The 9,801-nt window shown below is 44.6% G+C and overlaps 28 non-coding genes across 28 annotated transcripts; all 28 read right to left on the reverse strand.

The window, feature by feature from the left end:
• Window positions 1-16: 16 nt before the first annotated feature.
• Window positions 17-135, reverse strand: LOC126659175 (5S ribosomal RNA). Its single transcript, XR_007634728.1, has one exon. It is a non-coding gene; the product is annotated as a 5S ribosomal RNA (ribosomal RNA).
• Window positions 136-349: 214 nt separating this feature from the next.
• Window positions 350-468, reverse strand: LOC126658592 (5S ribosomal RNA). Its single transcript, XR_007634174.1, has one exon. It is a non-coding gene; the product is annotated as a 5S ribosomal RNA (ribosomal RNA).
• Window positions 469-696: 228 nt separating this feature from the next.
• On the reverse strand, window positions 697-815 carry LOC126657966 (5S ribosomal RNA). Its single transcript, XR_007633572.1, has one exon. It is a non-coding gene; the product is annotated as a 5S ribosomal RNA (ribosomal RNA).
• Window positions 816-1,036: 221 nt separating this feature from the next.
• On the reverse strand, window positions 1,037-1,155 carry LOC126657938 (5S ribosomal RNA). Its single transcript, XR_007633545.1, has one exon. It is a non-coding gene; the product is annotated as a 5S ribosomal RNA (ribosomal RNA).
• Window positions 1,156-1,369: 214 nt separating this feature from the next.
• On the reverse strand, window positions 1,370-1,488 carry LOC126659364 (5S ribosomal RNA). Its single transcript, XR_007634908.1, has one exon. It is a non-coding gene; the product is annotated as a 5S ribosomal RNA (ribosomal RNA).
• Window positions 1,489-1,702: 214 nt separating this feature from the next.
• Window positions 1,703-1,821, reverse strand: LOC126657982 (5S ribosomal RNA). Its single transcript, XR_007633587.1, has one exon. It is a non-coding gene; the product is annotated as a 5S ribosomal RNA (ribosomal RNA).
• A 345-nt stretch (window positions 1,822-2,166) lies between these two features.
• LOC126658020 (5S ribosomal RNA) lies at window positions 2,167-2,285 on the reverse strand. The gene has a single exon (XR_007633623.1). It is a non-coding gene; the product is annotated as a 5S ribosomal RNA (ribosomal RNA).
• Window positions 2,286-2,630: 345 nt separating this feature from the next.
• On the reverse strand, window positions 2,631-2,749 carry LOC126657972 (5S ribosomal RNA). Its single transcript, XR_007633578.1, has one exon. It is a non-coding gene; the product is annotated as a 5S ribosomal RNA (ribosomal RNA).
• A 345-nt stretch (window positions 2,750-3,094) lies between these two features.
• On the reverse strand, window positions 3,095-3,213 carry LOC126659176 (5S ribosomal RNA). The gene has a single exon (XR_007634729.1). It is a non-coding gene; the product is annotated as a 5S ribosomal RNA (ribosomal RNA).
• Window positions 3,214-3,427: 214 nt separating this feature from the next.
• Window positions 3,428-3,546, reverse strand: LOC126658593 (5S ribosomal RNA). The gene has a single exon (XR_007634175.1). It is a non-coding gene; the product is annotated as a 5S ribosomal RNA (ribosomal RNA).
• A 228-nt stretch (window positions 3,547-3,774) lies between these two features.
• On the reverse strand, window positions 3,775-3,893 carry LOC126657967 (5S ribosomal RNA). Its single transcript, XR_007633573.1, has one exon. It is a non-coding gene; the product is annotated as a 5S ribosomal RNA (ribosomal RNA).
• Window positions 3,894-4,114: 221 nt separating this feature from the next.
• Window positions 4,115-4,233, reverse strand: LOC126657939 (5S ribosomal RNA). The gene has a single exon (XR_007633546.1). It is a non-coding gene; the product is annotated as a 5S ribosomal RNA (ribosomal RNA).
• A 214-nt stretch (window positions 4,234-4,447) lies between these two features.
• On the reverse strand, window positions 4,448-4,566 carry LOC126659177 (5S ribosomal RNA). The gene has a single exon (XR_007634730.1). It is a non-coding gene; the product is annotated as a 5S ribosomal RNA (ribosomal RNA).
• Window positions 4,567-4,787: 221 nt separating this feature from the next.
• Window positions 4,788-4,906, reverse strand: LOC126657940 (5S ribosomal RNA). The gene has a single exon (XR_007633547.1). It is a non-coding gene; the product is annotated as a 5S ribosomal RNA (ribosomal RNA).
• Window positions 4,907-5,120: 214 nt separating this feature from the next.
• On the reverse strand, window positions 5,121-5,239 carry LOC126658698 (5S ribosomal RNA). Its single transcript, XR_007634277.1, has one exon. It is a non-coding gene; the product is annotated as a 5S ribosomal RNA (ribosomal RNA).
• A 214-nt stretch (window positions 5,240-5,453) lies between these two features.
• Window positions 5,454-5,572, reverse strand: LOC126657983 (5S ribosomal RNA). The gene has a single exon (XR_007633588.1). It is a non-coding gene; the product is annotated as a 5S ribosomal RNA (ribosomal RNA).
• Window positions 5,573-5,786: 214 nt separating this feature from the next.
• On the reverse strand, window positions 5,787-5,905 carry LOC126658348 (5S ribosomal RNA). The gene has a single exon (XR_007633937.1). It is a non-coding gene; the product is annotated as a 5S ribosomal RNA (ribosomal RNA).
• Window positions 5,906-6,119: 214 nt separating this feature from the next.
• On the reverse strand, window positions 6,120-6,238 carry LOC126657984 (5S ribosomal RNA). The gene has a single exon (XR_007633589.1). It is a non-coding gene; the product is annotated as a 5S ribosomal RNA (ribosomal RNA).
• A 214-nt stretch (window positions 6,239-6,452) lies between these two features.
• On the reverse strand, window positions 6,453-6,571 carry LOC126657985 (5S ribosomal RNA). Its single transcript, XR_007633590.1, has one exon. It is a non-coding gene; the product is annotated as a 5S ribosomal RNA (ribosomal RNA).
• A 214-nt stretch (window positions 6,572-6,785) lies between these two features.
• LOC126658211 (5S ribosomal RNA) lies at window positions 6,786-6,904 on the reverse strand. The gene has a single exon (XR_007633807.1). It is a non-coding gene; the product is annotated as a 5S ribosomal RNA (ribosomal RNA).
• A 207-nt stretch (window positions 6,905-7,111) lies between these two features.
• Window positions 7,112-7,230, reverse strand: LOC126658212 (5S ribosomal RNA). The gene has a single exon (XR_007633808.1). It is a non-coding gene; the product is annotated as a 5S ribosomal RNA (ribosomal RNA).
• Window positions 7,231-7,444: 214 nt separating this feature from the next.
• Window positions 7,445-7,563, reverse strand: LOC126659178 (5S ribosomal RNA). The gene has a single exon (XR_007634731.1). It is a non-coding gene; the product is annotated as a 5S ribosomal RNA (ribosomal RNA).
• A 214-nt stretch (window positions 7,564-7,777) lies between these two features.
• LOC126659179 (5S ribosomal RNA) lies at window positions 7,778-7,896 on the reverse strand. The gene has a single exon (XR_007634732.1). It is a non-coding gene; the product is annotated as a 5S ribosomal RNA (ribosomal RNA).
• A 214-nt stretch (window positions 7,897-8,110) lies between these two features.
• LOC126659342 (5S ribosomal RNA) lies at window positions 8,111-8,229 on the reverse strand. Its single transcript, XR_007634886.1, has one exon. It is a non-coding gene; the product is annotated as a 5S ribosomal RNA (ribosomal RNA).
• A 228-nt stretch (window positions 8,230-8,457) lies between these two features.
• On the reverse strand, window positions 8,458-8,576 carry LOC126659180 (5S ribosomal RNA). Its single transcript, XR_007634733.1, has one exon. It is a non-coding gene; the product is annotated as a 5S ribosomal RNA (ribosomal RNA).
• A 221-nt stretch (window positions 8,577-8,797) lies between these two features.
• Window positions 8,798-8,916, reverse strand: LOC126659365 (5S ribosomal RNA). The gene has a single exon (XR_007634909.1). It is a non-coding gene; the product is annotated as a 5S ribosomal RNA (ribosomal RNA).
• Window positions 8,917-9,130: 214 nt separating this feature from the next.
• Window positions 9,131-9,249, reverse strand: LOC126659181 (5S ribosomal RNA). Its single transcript, XR_007634734.1, has one exon. It is a non-coding gene; the product is annotated as a 5S ribosomal RNA (ribosomal RNA).
• A 381-nt stretch (window positions 9,250-9,630) lies between these two features.
• LOC126659182 (5S ribosomal RNA) lies at window positions 9,631-9,749 on the reverse strand. Its single transcript, XR_007634735.1, has one exon. It is a non-coding gene; the product is annotated as a 5S ribosomal RNA (ribosomal RNA).
• Window positions 9,750-9,801: the final 52 nt, after the last annotated feature.

Below are 9,801 nucleotides of genomic sequence, written 5' to 3' on the forward strand. Positions count from 1 at the left end.
CAAAAAAAGCGAAAAAGGGGTGCAACACGAGGACTTCCCAGGAGGTCACCCATCCTAGTACTGCTCTCGCCCAAGCACGTTTAACTTCGGAGTTCTGATGGGATCCGGTGCATTAGTGCTGGTATGATCGCACCCGTCATACCTTGCACGATCATCGCATATATCCGCTGCCTTGCAACTCATTCAACCAAAATAAAAACTATCTTTAAAAGTACGTTTTGGTCCCTGAACTTTTTCCATATTTCCCGTTTGGTCCCTGAATTGCAATTCATCGTTACTCGTTACTCGTTCTGTTTGTCTCTCGGCGATAGTAATAATAGAAAAAATGCCGTTCAAAAAAAGCGAAAAAGGGGTGCAACACGAGGACTTCCCAGGAGGTCACCCATCCTAGTACTGCTCTCGCCCAAGCAAGTTTATCTTCGGAGTTCTGATGGGATCCGGTGCATTAGTGCTGGTATGATCGCACCCGTCATACCTTGCACGATCATCGCATATATCCGCTGCCTTGCAACTCATTCAACCAAAATAAAAGCTATCTTTAAAAGTACGTTTTGGTCCCTGAACGTTTTCCATATTTCCCGTTTGGTCCCTGAATTGCAATTCATCGTTACTCGTTACTCGTTACTCGTTACTCGTTCTGTTTGTCTCTCGGCGATAGTAATAATAGAAAAAACGCAGTTCAAAAAAAGCGAAAAAGGGGTGCAACACGAGGACTTCCCAGGAGGTCACCCATCCTAGTACTGCTCTCGCCCAAGCACGTTTAACTTCGGAGTTCTGATGGGATCCGGTGCATTAGTGCTGGCATGATCGCACCCGTCATACCTTGCACGATCATCGCATATATCCGCTGCCTTGCAACTCATTCAACCAAAATAAAAGCTATCTTTAAAAGTACGTTTTGGTCCCTGAACTTTTTCCATATTTCCCGTTTGGTCCCTGAATTGCAATTCATCGTTACTCGTTACTCGTTACTCGTTCTGTTTGTCTCTCGGCGATAGTAATAATAGAAAAAACGCAGTTCAAAAAAAGCGCAAAAGGGGTGCAACACGAGGACTTCCCAGGAGGTCACCCATCCTAGTACTGCTCTCGCCCAAGCACGTTTGACTTCGGAGTTCTGATGGGATCCGGTGCATTAGTGCTGGTATGATCGCACCCGTCATACCTTGCACGATCATCGCATATATCCGCTGCCTTGCAACTCATTCAACCAAAATAAAAGCTATCATTAAAAGTACGTTTTGGTCCCTGAACTTTTTCCATATTTCCCGTTTGGTCCCTGAATTGCAATTCATCGTTACTCGTTACTCGTTCTGTTTGTCTCTCGGCGATAGTAATAATAGAAAAAACGCAGTTCAAAAAAAGCGAAAAAGGGGTGCAACACAAGGACTTCCCAGGAGGTCACCCATCCTAGTACTGCTCTCGCCCAAGCACGTTTAACTTCGGAGTTCTGATGGGATCCGGTGCATTAGTGCTGGTATGATCGCACCCGTCATACCTTGCACGATCATCGCATATATCCGCTGCCTTGCAACTCATTCAACCAAAATAAAAACTATCTTTAAAAGTACGTTTTGGTCCCTGAACTTTTTCCATATTTCCCGTTTGGTCCCTGAATTGCAATTCATCGTTACTCGTTACTCGTTCTGTTTGTCTCTCGGCGATAGTAATAATAGAAAAAACGCAGTTCAAAAAAAGCGAAAAAGGGGTGCAACACGAGGACTTCCCAGGAGGTCACCCATCCTAGTACTGCTCTCGCCCAAGCACGTTTAACTTCGGAGTTCTGATGGGATCCGGTGAATTAGTGCTGGTATGATCGCACCCGTCATACCTTGCACGATCATCGCATATATCCGCTGCCTTGCAACTCATTCAACCAAAATAAAAACTATCTTTAAAAGTACGTTTTGGTCCCTGAACTTTTTCCATATTTCCCGTTTGGTCCCTGAATTGCAATTCATCGTTACTCGTTACTCGTTCTGTTTGTCTCTCGGCGATAGTAATAATAGAAAAAACGCAGTTCAAAAAAAGCGAAAAAGGGGTGCAACACGAGGACTATCCGCTCCCGTTTGGTCCCTGAATTGCAATTCATCGTTACTCGTTACTCGTTCTGTTTGTCTCTCGGCGATAGTAATAATAGAAAAAACGCAGTTCAAAAAAAGCGAAAAAAGGGTGCAACACGAGGACTTCCCAGGAGGTCACCCATCCTAGTACTGCTCTCGCCCAAGCACGTTTAACTTCGGAGTTCTGATGGGATCCGGTGAATTAGTGCTGGTATGATCGCACCCGTCATACCTTGCACGATCATCGCATATATCCGCTGCCTTGCAACTCATTCAACCAAAATAAAAACTATCTTTAAAAGTACGTTTTGGTCCCTGAACTTTTTCCATATTTCCCGTTTGGTCCCTGAATTGCAATTCATCGTTACTCGTTACTCGTTCTGTTTGTCTCTCGGCGATAGTAATAATAGAAAAAACGCAGTTCAAAAAAAGCGAAAAAGGGGTGCAACACGAGGACTATCCGCTCCCGTTTGGTCCCTGAATTGCAATTCATCGTTACTCGTTACTCGTTCTGTTTGTCTCTCGGCGATAGTAATAATAGAAAAAACGCAGTTCAAAAAAAGCGAAAAAGGGGTGCAACACGAGGACTTCCCAGGAGGTCACCCATCCTAGTACTGCTCTCGCCCAAGCACGTTTTACTTCGGAGTTCTGATGGGATCCGGTGCATTAGTGCTGGTATGATCGCACCCGTCATACCTTGCACGATCATCGCATATATCCGCTGCCTTGCAACTCATTCAACCAAAATAAAAACTATCTTTAAAAGTACGTTTTGGTCCCTGAACTTTTTCCATATTTCCCGTTTGGTCCCTGAATTGCAATTCATCGTTACTCGTTACTCGTTCTGTTTGTCTCTCGGCGATAGTAATAATAGAAAAAACGCAGTTCAAAAAAAGCGAAAAAGGGGTGCAACACGAGGACTATCCGCTCCCGTTTGGTCCCTGAATTGCAATTCATCGTTACTCGTTACTCGTTCTGTTTGTCTCTCGGCGATAGTAATAATAGAAAAAACGCAGTTCAAAAAAAGCGAAAAAGGGGTGCAACACGAGGACTTCCCAGGAGGTCACCCATCCTAGTACTGCTCTCGCCCAAGCACGTTTAACTTCGGAGTTCTGATGGGATCCGGTGCATTAGTGCTGGTATGATCGCACCCGTCATACCTTGCACGATCATCGCATATATCCGCTGCCTTGCAACTCATTCAACCAAAATAAAAACTATCTTTAAAAGTACGTTTTGGTCCCTGAACTTTTTCCATATTTCCCGTTTGGTCCCTGAATTGCAATTCATCGTTACTCGTTACTCGTTCTGTTTGTCTCTCGGCGATAGTAATAATAGAAAAAATGCCGTTCAAAAAAAGCGAAAAAGGGGTGCAACACGAGGACTTCCCAGGAGGTCACCCATCCTAGTACTGCTCTCGCCCAAGCAAGTTTATCTTCGGAGTTCTGATGGGATCCGGTGCATTAGTGCTGGTATGATCGCACCCGTCATACCTTGCACGATCATCGCATATATCCGCTGCCTTGCAACTCATTCAACCAAAATAAAAGCTATCTTTAAAAGTACGTTTTGGTCCCTGAACGTTTTCCATATTTCCCGTTTGGTCCCTGAATTGCAATTCATCGTTACTCGTTACTCGTTACTTGTTACTCGTTCTGTTTGTCTCTCGGCGATAGTAATAATAGAAAAAACGCAGTTCAAAAAAAGCGAAAAAGGGGTGCAACACGAGGACTTCCCAGGAGGTCACCCATCCTAGTACTGCTCTCGCCCAAGCACGTTTAACTTCGGAGTTCTGATGGGATCCGGTGCATTAGTGCTGGCATGATCGCACCCGTCATACCTTGCACGATCATCGCATATATCCGCTGCCTTGCAACTCATTCAACCAAAATAAAAGCTATCTTTAAAAGTACGTTTTGGTCCCTGAACTTTTTCCATATTTCCCGTTTGGTCCCTGAATTGCAATTCATCGTTACTCGTTACTCGTTACTCGTTCTGTTTGTCTCTCGGCGATAGTAATAATAGAAAAAACGCAGTTCAAAAAAAGCGCAAAAGGGGTGCAACACGAGGACTTCCCAGGAGGTCACCCATCCTAGTACTGCTCTCGCCCAAGCACGTTTGACTTCGGAGTTCTGATGGGATCCGGTGCATTAGTGCTGGTATGATCGCACCCGTCATACCTTGCACGATCATCGCATATATCCGCTGCCTTGCAACTCATTCAACCAAAATAAAAGCTATCATTAAAAGTACGTTTTGGTCCCTGAACTTTTTCCATATTTCCCGTTTGGTCCCTGAATTGCAATTCATCGTTACTCGTTACTCGTTCTGTTTGTCTCTCGGCGATAGTAATAATAGAAAAAACGCAGTTCAAAAAAAGCGAAAAAGGGGTGCAACACGAGGACTTCCCAGGAGGTCACCCATCCTAGTACTGCTCTCGCCCAAGCACGTTTAACTTCGGAGTTCTGATGGGATCCGGTGCATTAGTGCTGGTATGATCGCACCCGTCATACCTTGCACGATCATCGCATATATCCGCTGCCTTGCAACTCATTCAACCAAAATAAAAGCTATCTTTAAAAGTACGTTTTGGTCCCTGAACTTTTTCCATATTTCCCGTTTGGTCCCTGAATTGCAATTCATCGTTACTCGTTACTCGTTACTCGTTCTGTTTGTCTCTCGGCGATAGTAATAATAGAAAAAACGCAGTTCAAAAAAAGCGCAAAAGGGGTGCAACACGAGGACTTCCCAGGAGGTCACCCATCCTAGTACTGCTCTCGCCCAAGCACGTTTGACTTCGGAGTTCTGATGGGATCCGGTGCATTAGTGCTGGTATGATCGCACCCGTCATACCTTGCACGATCATCGCATATTTCCGCTGCCTTGCAACTCATTCAACCAAAATAAAAGCTATCATTAAAAGTACGTTTTGGTCCCTGAACTTTTTCCATATTTCCCGTTTGGTCCCTGAATTGCAATTCATCGTTACTCGTTACTCGTTCTGTTTGTCTCTCGGCGATAGTAATAATAGAAAAAACGCAGTTCAAAAAAAGCGAAAAAGGGGTGCAACACGAGGACTTCCCAGGAGGTCACATATCCTAGTACTGCTCTCGCCCAAGCACGTTTAACTTCGGAGTTCTGATGGGATCCGGTGCATTAGTGCTGGTATGATCGCACCCGTCATACCTTGCACGATCATCGCATATATCCGCTGCCTTGCAACTCATTCAACCAAAATAAAAACTATCTTTAAAAGTACGTTTTGGTCCCTGAACTTTTTCCATATTTCCCGTTTGGTCCCTGAATTGCAATTCATCGTTACTCGTTACTCGTTCTGTTTGTCTCTCGGCGATAGTAATAATAGAAAAAACGCATTTCAAAAAAAGCGAAAAAGGGGTGCAACACGAGGACTTCCCAGGAGGTCACCCATCCTAGTACTGCTCTCGCCCAAGCACGTTTAACTTCGGAGTTCTGATGGGATCCGGTGAATTAGTGCTGGTATGATCGCACCCGTCATACCTTGCACGATCATCGCATATATCCGCTGCCTTGCAACTCATTCAACCAAAATAAAAACTATCTTTAAAAGTACGTTTTGGTCCCTGAACTTTTTCCATATTTCCCGTTTGGTCCCTGAATTGCAATTCATCGTTACTCGTTACTCGTTCTGTTTGTCTCTCGGCGATAGTAATAATAGAAAAAACGCAGTTCAAAAAAAGCGAAAAAGGGGTGCAACACGAGGACTTCCCAGGAGGTCACCCATCCTAGTACTGCTCTCGCCCAAGCACGTTTAACTTCGGAGTTCTGATGGGATCCAGTGAATTAGTGCTGGTATGATCGCACCCGTCATACCTTGCACGATCATCGCATATATCCGCTGCCTTGCAACTCATTCAACCAAAATAAAAACTATCTTTAAAAGTACGTTTTGGTCCCTGAACTTTTTCCATATTTCCCGTTTGGTCCCTGAATTGCAATTCATCGTTACTCGTTACTCGTTCTGTTTGTCTCTCGGCGATAGTAATAATAGAAAAAACGCAGTTCAAAAAAAGCGAAAAAGGGGTGCAACACGAGGACTTCCCAGGAGGTCACCCATCCTAGTACTGCTCTCGCCCAAGCACGTTTAACTTCGGAGTTCTGATGGGATCCGGTGAATTAGTGCTGGTATGATCGCACCCGTCATACCTTGCACGATCATCGCATATATCCGCTGCCTTGCAACTCATTCAACCAAAATAAAAACTATCTTTAAAAGTACGTTTTGGTCCCTGAACTTTTTCTATATTTCCCGTTTGGTCCCTGAATTACAATTCATCGTTACTCGTTACTCGTTCTGTTTGTCTCTCGGCGATAGTAATAATAGAAAAAACGCAGTTCAAAAAAAGCGAAAAAGGGGTGCAACACGAGGACTTCCCAGGAGGTCACCCATCCTAGTACTGCTCTCGCCCAAGCACGTTTAACTTCGGAGTTCTGATGGGATCCGGTGAATTAGTGCTGGTATGATCGCACCCGTCATACCTTGCACGATCATCGCATATATCCGCTGCCTTGCAACTCATTCAACCAAAATAAAAACTATCTTTAAAAGTACGTTTTGGTCCCTGAACTTTTTCCATATTTCCCGTTTGGTCCCTGAATTGCAATTCATCGTTACTCGTTACTCGTTCTGTTTGTCTCTCGGCGATAGTAATAATAGAAAAAACGCAGTTCAAAAAAAGCGAAAAAGGGGTGCAACACGAGGACTTCCCAGGAGGTCACCCATCCTAGTACTGCTCTCGCCCAAGCACGTTTATCTTCGGAGTTCTGATGGGATCCGGTGCATTAGTGCTGGTATGATCGCACCCGTCATACCTTGCACGATCATCGCATATATCCGCTGCCTTGCAACTCATTCAACCAAAATAAAAACTATCTTTAAAAGTACGTTTTGGTCCCTGAACTTTTTCCATATTTCCCGTTTGGTCCCTGAATTGCAATTCATCGTTACTCGTTCTGTTTGTCTCTCGGGGATAGTAATAATAGAAAAAACGCCGTTCAAAAAAAGCGAAAAAGGGGTGCAACACGAGGACTTCCCAGGAGGTCACCCATCCTAGTACTGCTCTCGCCCAAGCACGTTTATCTTCGGAGTTCTGATGGGATCCGGTGCATTAGTGCTGGTATGATCGCACCCGTCATACCTTGCACGATCATCGCATATATCCGCTGCCTTGCAACTCATTCAACCAAAATAAAAGCTATCTTTAAAAGTACGTTTTGGTCCCTGAACGTTTTCCATATTTCCCGTTTGGTCCCTGAATTGCAATTCATCGTTACTCGTTACTCGTTCTGTTTGTCTCTCGGCGATAGTAATAATAGAAAAAACGCAGTTCAAAAAAAGCGAAAAAGGGGTGCAACACGAGGACTTCCCAGGAGGTCACCCATCCTAGTACTGCTCTCGCCCAAGCACGTTTAACTTCGGAGTTCTGATGGGATCCGGTGCATTAGTGCTGGTATGATCGCACCCGTCATACCTTGCACGATCATCGCATATATCCGCTGCCTTGCAACTCATTCAACCAAAATAAAAACTATCTTTAAAAGTACGTTTTGGTCCCTGAACTTTTTCCATATTTCCCGTTTGGTCCCTGAATTGCAATTCATCGTTACTCGTTACTCGTTCTGTTTGTCTCTCGGGGATAGTAATAATAGAAAAAACGCCGTTCAAAAAAAGCGAAAAAGGGGTGCAACACGAGGACTTCCCAGGAGGTCACCCATCCTAGTACTGCTCTCGCCCAAGCACGTTTAACTTCGGAGTTCTGATGGGATCCGGTGCATTAGTGCTGGTATGATCGCACCCGTCATACCTTGCACGATCATCGCATATATCCGCTGCCTTGCAACTCATTCAACCAAAATAAAAACTATCTTTAAAAGTACGTTTTGGTCCCTGAACTTTTTCCATATTTCCCGTTTGGTCCCTGAATTGCAATTCATCGTTACTCGTTACTCGTTCTGTTTGTCTCTCGGCGATAGTAATAATAGAAAAAACGCCGTTCAAAAAAAGCGAAAAAGGGGTGCAACACGAGGACTTCCCAGGAGGTCACCCATCCTAGTACTGCTCTCGCCCAAGCACGCTTATCTTCGGAGTTCTGATGGGATCCGGTGCATTAGTGCTGGTATGATCGCACCCATCATACCTTGCACGATCATCGCATATATCCGCTGCCTTGCAACTCATTCAACCAAAATAAAAGCTATCTTTAAAAGTACGTTTTGGTCCCTGAACGTTTTCCATATTTCCCGTTTGGTCCCTGAATTGCAATTCATCGTTACTCGTTACTCGTTACTCGTTACTCGTTCTGTTTGTCTCTCGGCGATAGTAATAATAGAAAAAACGCAGTTCAAAAAAAGCGAAAAAGGGGTGCAACACGAGGACTTCCCAGGAGGTCACCCATCCTAGTACTGCTCTCGCCCAAGCACGTTTAACTTCGGAGTTCTGATGGGATCCGGTGCATTAGTGCTGGTATGATCGCACCCGTCATACCTTGCACGATCATCGCATATATCCGCTGCCTTGCAACTCATTCAACCAAAATAAAAGCTATCTTTAAAAGTACGTTTTGGTCCCTGAACTTTTTCCATATTTCCCGTTTGGTCCCTGAATTGCAATTCATCGTTACTCGTTACTCGTTACTCGTTCTGTTTGTCTCTCGGCGATAGTAATAATAGAAAAAACGCAGTTCAAAAAAAGCGCAAAAGGGGTGCAACACGAGGACTTCCCAGGAGGTCACCCATCCTAGTACTTCTCTCGCCCAAGCACGTTTGACTTCGGAGTTCTGATGGGATCCGGTGCATTAGTGCTGGTATGATCGCACCCATCATACCTTGCACGATCATCGCATATTTCCGCTGCCTTGCAACTCATTCAACCAAAATAAAAGCTATCATTAAAAGTACGTTTTGGTCCCTGAACTTTTTCCATATTTCCCGTTTGTTCCCTGAATTGCAATTCATCGTTACTCGTTACTCGTTCTGTTTGTCTCTCGGCGATAGTAATAATAGAAAAAACGCAGTTCAAAAAAAGCGAAAAAGGGGTGCAACACGAGGACTTCCCAGGAGGTCACCCATCCTAGTACTGCTCTCGCCCAAGCACGTTTAACTTCGGAGTTCTGATGGGATCCGGTGCATTAGTGCTGGTATGATCGCACCCGTCATACCTTGCACGATCATCGCATATATCCGCTGCCTTGCAACTCATTCAACCAAAATAAAAACTATCTTTAAAAGTACGTTTTGGTCCCTGAACTTTTTCCATATTTCCCGTTTGGTCCCTGAATTGCAATTCATCGTTACTCGTTACTCGTTCTGTTTGTCTCTCGGCGATAGTAATAATAGAAAAAACGCAGTTCAAAAAAAGCGAAAAACGGGTGCAACACGAGGACTTCCCAGGAGGTCACCCATCCTAGTACTGCTCTCGCCCAAGTTTCCCGTTTGGTCCCTGAATTGCAATTCATCGTTACTCGTTACTCGTTCTGTTTGTCTCTCGGCGATAGTAATAATAGAAAAAACGCAGTTCAAAAAAAGCGAAAAAGGGGTGCAACACGAGGACTTCCCAGGAGGTCACCCATCCTAGTACTGCTCTCGCCCAAGCACGTTTAACTTCGGAGTTCTGATGGGATCCGGTGCATTAGTGCTGGTATGATCGCACCCGTCATACCTTGCACGATCATCGCATATATCCGCTGCCTTGCAACTCATTCAA

This window comes from Mercurialis annua, linkage group LG7, assembly GCF_937616625.2.
Source record: "Mercurialis annua linkage group LG7, ddMerAnnu1.2, whole genome shotgun sequence".
NCBI classification, from domain to species: domain Eukaryota; kingdom Viridiplantae; phylum Streptophyta; class Magnoliopsida; order Malpighiales; family Euphorbiaceae; genus Mercurialis; species Mercurialis annua.